We start from the raw sequence: 7,001 nt of genomic DNA on the forward strand, positions 1-7,001 counted from the left end.
CATCTACACTACCCAGGAGATCGACCCAATCAAAGTAGTGCTTCTGTGGTTCTGTTTTGTGCACCTCATGGGGACGTGCAAACTCGAACTATCAGAGGTTGACTGTCCACTGTTGCACTCCTCATTGGCACAAGGGGTCAAGGAGGTCGATGGGAGAGTTTCTCCCATCAACCTCCCTCAGTGATGATGGCCAGGTAAGTTGATCGTAGATACATCAATTCCAGCTACACAATTGCTGTAGCTTGAAGTGCGTATCTACAATCGACTTTAAAGTCTAGTGCAGACCTGGCCTCAGACCTGGCTAACACTCTAATAAAGCACTTCACCAGGCACTTAACTTCAAGCATGCAGTAGTCTCTTGACTTCAGTGGGAGCAGTTGAGTGCATAACACCTGTGGGTGCTGGACCTCATAGTGTGCCTGATATCTAGGTGTGAAACTCTAGAAACAAAATGGCTATCTAGTCTGTGTATTTCTCACATCTGGCATTGTTTTATCCAGGTGTCACATAAAAACCCTAAAATATCATCATATCTGTCCACTAAAGACTTGTCTTTTATAACCCCCCACCAACATCATAACCATATTCAACAATATTTACATTAAAAATTACTATTTTATACAGGGAGCCACTGATGCCTAATGTGTAAAGCACAGAACTAGATCTCAGAAGACCTGCATTCTATTCCCAGTTCCATGAGCAGCCTCCCAGCTCACTTTAGGAAAGTCACTGCCTTTCCTTCTGCCTCAGTTTCCCCATCTGTAAAATGGAGATAATGATCCTGTAACACCTATGCTCCACCAGGTGTACAAGGGTTTAAGTTAAGTTAAAGTACTTTGAGGTTTACTAATGAAAAATACTAGTGAAGAGCTAAATATTATTTTTGTTTTAAAATCAAACTCCCAGCCAACTGTCTCACATCCAAGCAAGATATTATTATTTCACTAGCATCCAGCTGCACCATCAGAGACTAAGGCCTTGTTGTACTCAACATCACCCATATGGTGTCACAAAAAATCAGCCCTCTAGAGCTTGCAGTGTGCTATCAACTGACCTTGTTCCAATTCTTGTTTCTTCCACATGATGTTGGATGCTATTATATCACAGGCCACTCCTAAGCAGACACTGCTCAGTGCATCATATCATGTATTATTCTGAAGTTATGATACCTTGCTCTTTATCTTGCACTTTGGGTAGGGTTCATGGATTGTTGTCTTGTATTCTTTTCACAAAGACATCTATGTTTCTTCTAATGGAAGCATTTCATGTCAAGAGGTCTTCTTGTTGGGTTTCATGAAGGAGGAAATATGAATGACTATATATGTCTCCAGAGATAGAAAAATAGATAGCAAGACATGTATTCAGATCTGCTCTTTTAATAGAGTAAAAAACAGATAGCTCCAGCTGTGCCTACAAAATTCTAGATCTCAAGAATTGTAAAATTCAGGATTAAGGATAATAATTATTCATATTTTTCTAAGGGATTTGACTGCCCAAATCTCACTAACACTCAGAGGGAGTTGACCATGCCTAACTTCCTTAGGCTCCTGGGAAAATCACAGCCTAAGATTTGAGAAACTTTCACTCACTCGAAAGTTTCACACACCTTTTCATAACTGCTTTTTGCTGTAAGTAGCAACTCTTGCCAGGCTCCAAACTGGCTGAGGTTTCAGTGGCAGTAGCCTCAGTAAAGGAGGGAATAAATATGCAAAAAAGTGAATGAAGCCAAAGAAGTAACTGTTAATCAGTTCACTGTTCTCCCTGTGAAATTTTAAGTGGGATAGGGAACATCAAACCTCTAAAATCCTGAGCAGCCTTTGAATCCAGATTATCTTCAAAACTCACAATGATTTTTTGGGGAGATAGGGATCAAAGAGGAGGAGGTTCTGTTTTCCCTCAATATCTGGTTAGAACTTTTCTTATATGTACGTCTGGGGCGAGAATTCTATTCCTTTTCACTGAACCTTTCTGGGCAGTGACCTGTTGCAACTATTTTTTAAAATAAATGTTCAGGTGAACTTTCCTGTTGCTGCCCTCATCATATAAACAAGGAGTCCTGTGACACCTTATAGACTAACAGATAATTTGGAGCAAGATGCCACAGGACTTCTTTTTGTTTTTAAAGATACAGACTAACTCAGCTACCTTGCTAATACTTATCATCATATGAAAAACCCTGTCGTCCTTTTGCCACTGTGGAAATAACACTAGCAGAAAGAATACAGTGTATATTTTATTCTTTCAGGCTGCATCTACACAGCAGCTCTATTTTGAAATAAACTATTTTGAAATAGGGCCGCTACACACAAAAATGCTCACATTTAGCAATTTCAAAATATAGAGTCTGCACACATAGTGCTTATTTTAAAACAGTGCCTATTTTGAAATAGATATGTTGAAATAGGAGCTGTTAAAACAGGGAATAGCACTTATTTCAAAATATCTGTTTTGGAATAGGCACTGTTCCTCTTGCAATGAGGTTTGCGAAATTTCATATAACGTGCCTGCTATTTTGAATTTATGTTGAACTAGTGTAGGTATAGTGCAGATGCTTGCAAAGTTATTTTGAAATAATGGGTGTTATCTGAAAATAACTTTGCTGTGTGGCTGTAGCCTAAGGCAGCATTTGTATTTCATAAAGTGAGCTCTGAAGCAGAAAGGTATGGTTTGGGACATCCGATGCCAAGCCAATTTTCAAACATGAGCACCTAAAGATTGTATCCAAACACACTTAGGCAATTGAATACCATGTGGCAATTGTCTCTGAAACTTACATTACAGTAGCACTTCCAGACCAGGCTATCTTTGAGCCAGAACCTGTACAGGATAGGAAATTGAGAGTTTTAAGCAACTTGACCAAGGACAAATACAATGTCAGTAGCAGAACTGAGAACCAAAAATCCATCGCTTGAGTTCATATCTTCACAAGGGAGCTCATCAGTTATGTAGCACTGAAATGTTGATCTAAATATTAGACCAGCAGTTTGAGACAATTATGTCTATTAAATTCTGGTTGCCATTCACTTTGTACAGCAACATCCAGTTGATAGTCTTCAGTCAAACCACACCAGAAACTGCAATGGGCAATCTATTTAATTTACCTAGGTTAATCTGCCATGTACCTTCTTCAGTCGTAGTTCTATATCTCAGCAGTGTGCAGGTGTGAATGGGAATTCCATACTCTAATTAAGTGCAGGATCATCCACAGAACAGTGATCTACAGGCCTTCTAAGAGATCGGCAGCATGGACTAGACAGGAGAAATTTCTCTTAGGTGAAGAAATGATGGTCTTGTGCTGTGATAAAGGACTTTTGCATGGAGAGGGGTTTGAAAGCCTGGCCAGAAACAGCTGATCACACCCACACATTAGTAACAGCAAGTGGATTTCCAGCTGCTCTGCAGAGGAAAACAGATTAACTGTATTAGCCAGTGGCAGCTGATGCCCCAAAGTTTGGGATACAGAAGCCTGCAGGGAGTGATTCAACACAGGCAAGGTATCTGAAGGCAGGCGAGTTACTTTTTCTTGATGTTTAACCTTAGGGATAGCTGATGTGAGCGTTTTGTCTATTTCTTGGGGAAGCAAACTTTCTATCTTTATGTCTCCATATTAAAGAACAGAGTAGAGCTATATCTTGCAGATATCATTGTTGAAAAACGCACTGAACAATTGCTTCACCTCTTCCAGGAGTATAGAGCTCCAGCAGGCTTGATGCTTCTCTGTTGCATATACCTTCTCTCTACTTCCATATGATTCCCTGGAGACAGCTACAGCTTGCACCTTTCCAAGAAATACACATTTTAAATGTCAAATGCATCTCATTCCCCGCCCCGTGCCCCCCCACCCCACACACACCCCTCACCCACTCAATCTTCATAGAAGTTTGGATTCCAGGTCTAGATTTGTTGCTGTTGAACAATAAACCCCAGAGGGCTAGTATTTTCCTCTTGTTAAATCTTGCAATGTTGTCAATTTTTTCTAATTTCTATAATAGCAAAAGATGGGGAGTGCAGTCTAGTTTATCTTCATGGGAGGAACCATATGTCCCATGGGAAATATGAAGAGTCATCATCTCGAAACTTTATAGCAACCTGTAACTATCTTTCTAGCAGAGGAAGACAAGGAAGAGAACCAAATAAGTTACTTTATTTCTTCTCGTAGACACCAATACATCTTCACTTCACTGATATTTTTACAAGTTTCTTTTCTCTTAGTTTTCAAGCACAGGAAAAAAAAATCTTGTCCATGTTTTAGGAATAAAATGAGTATTTTACACATATACCAATACCTCTCTGGAAAACACTTAAATTTACAAGCTGTTGGTGAATTTACTGACAGTTGGCAACACTGCATCCAACATAGACGAACCCTTTTAGAAAATAATCTATTGCTAATAATATATATTGCTGCTTAATCTGAGTGTATTTTAACACAAAGGAGTTTTAACAAGCATCTTTTCTAATATGTTTTTAAAAGTTTAGTTAACATGGAAAGATGTTTTAGTATCTAAAAAGATGGAAGGGGTAGGTTCAAATTAATTAAATAAATATCTACATTGAATAGACTGAAACTCATAGGATGGGTCTACACTTGCCATCTTCAAAGGGGGCATGTTAATCAGGGCGATGGGAGATTACTAATGAAGTGTTGTGGTGAATATGCAGCACTTGATTAGGCTAATTCTCTCCCATGGCAACTTTGAAGCTTCAAATTTCAAAGCGCTAGCATGCGTGTAGCCAAGAGCACTTCAAAGTACTTCAAACTTCCCTTTTGAGGGGTAAAGGAACTTCGAAGTAGCATGGGTACTTCAAAGTGCCTACGGCTCCATGCATGCCGGCACTTCAAAGCTTGAAGCTTCGAAGTTGTGGCAGGGGAGAATTAGCCTAATGAAGTGCTGAGTATTCACCACAGTACTTCATTCGTAATCTCCCGTCACCCTGATTAACATTCCCCCTTCGAAGTTGGGGGCAAGTGTAGACGAGCCCATAATGTTGCCACACTGCAGAAAAGAAGAAATACCTTTTGGAGAAAGATCCTTTCTTATTAATGTCCTTTCTGGATATTTGAAAAGTTAAGATGTACTCTAAGCATTAAGTATTTTATGTCATATTTCCATGCCCAGCATAGTCACACAACTAATGACTACATATAGGTTACATCTGTGTGACAGCAATCCTTCCAAAGAAGTTTTTCCAGAAGAGCTCTTCAGAAAAAACTTCTTTCAAAAGAGTGCGTCCACACACAAAAAAGTGCATAGAAAAAATCAATCCGCTCTTTCGATAGAGAGCATCCAAACAATCTCCACTCCTTTGAATGAACAGGTCAGGGGTCAAGAAGTCCAGCACCGTGAGGAGTGCTGTTTTGAAAAAGGTGTCTATGCACTTTTTTTTTTTCTGGAAGAATCTTTCGGGAAAAGATGCTCTTCCTCATCTGGGAGAGGAAGAGGGCATAGAGATTAAATCCTGGTCCATTAAAATCAGTGCTAGTTTTCCCATTGACTTGTTTGGGAGTGGGTGCAAGCTCATATGGAGAGAACTAAATCTAGACAGACAGCAAAAATGCCTAAGAAGGTCTATATTTTATTAAATAATGTGAATTTTATAAATTGTAGTTTTGAATTTACTGGGGAGCCATTTTACTAAGACAGCTGAAAGTGTCAGCCTGCTGAACTATTTGCAGATAGCCCATATTTATAAGCCACACCAATATAAGTATATATTTCATAAATACAGGTTTTCTGCAACTAGTTTGTGAGCTCATATTTCAGGGTACCTGTATTATAAATATTGCAACAGTGCAGACTAACATTGTCATCTATCTTAGCAAAATCCAACACTGACAAATTGAAAAATGCATTTTATAAACGCTTGATGTATTTAACACATGGAGAGATGCCTCCCTCGTAGAACTGGAGGGGACCTTCAGAAGTCATTGAGTCCAGTCCCCTGGCTTCACAGCAGGACCTAGCACTATCCTTGACAGGTTTTTTTGTTTGTTTGTTTTAAAATCTGTTTGCCCCAGATCCCTGGGGTGGTTGCTTTAAGAATTGAACTCACAACCCTGGGTTTTGCAGGCTAATGCTTAAACCACTGAGTTTCCCCTCCCCTCAAATATTTAATAATGTACAGAGCTTAATAGGCCTTTCTATTATATGTCTAGCTCCATATCTCTCCATATGAGTTTATACCCACTCCCAGCCACACTATATATATATAAAAAAAATTGGAGATATACATCTCCTAGAACTGGAAGGGACCTTAGGAGTTCATCTAGTCCAGTCCTATCTTCTTGGCAGAACCAACCACCATCCCTGACATCTATTTGCCCCAGTCCCTAAATGGGCTCCTGAAGGATTGAGCTCACAACCCCACATTTAGCAGGCCAATGCTCAAACCACTGAGCTATCCCTCCCCCCTCATTAATTTATATTTATATTTATATATATATTGCATTTATACTCACTCCCAGCCACACTATAGATATATCAGAGGGGTAGCCGTGTTAGTCTGGATCTGTAGCAGCAACTAAGGGTCCTGTGGCACCTTATAGACTAACAGAAAAGTTTAGAGCATGAGCTTTTTTGCTCTGGCCTATTTATACCCGGCCTTGCAGATTTCCAGTACTGCATCTGAAGAAGTGAGTTAACTCACGAAAGCTCATGCTCTAAACTTTTCTGTTAGTCTATAAGGTGCCACAGGACCCTTCGTTACTATAGATATAGATATAGATATTGATATATGGGTCGCTAAGTTATAAATATTGCAACTCTGTAAACTAATTCTTTCAGTTATCTCAGCAAAATGCAATCCTGACAAATTCAGAAACACAGTTTATAAAAGAGGAAGATATTTAAAAATGTATAGACCTTCATAGGGATTTATTTTGTATGTCCAGATCTATTTCTCTCCATGGCTATATCTACACTAGCCTCTTCCTTTTGGAAGGGGCATGTTAATGAGTGAGGTCAGAAGATACTAATGGAGCACTGCCATGAATATGCAGC

This window comes from Carettochelys insculpta, chromosome 20, assembly GCF_033958435.1.
Source record: "Carettochelys insculpta isolate YL-2023 chromosome 20, ASM3395843v1, whole genome shotgun sequence".
NCBI lineage: Eukaryota > Metazoa > Chordata > Testudines > Carettochelyidae > Carettochelys > Carettochelys insculpta.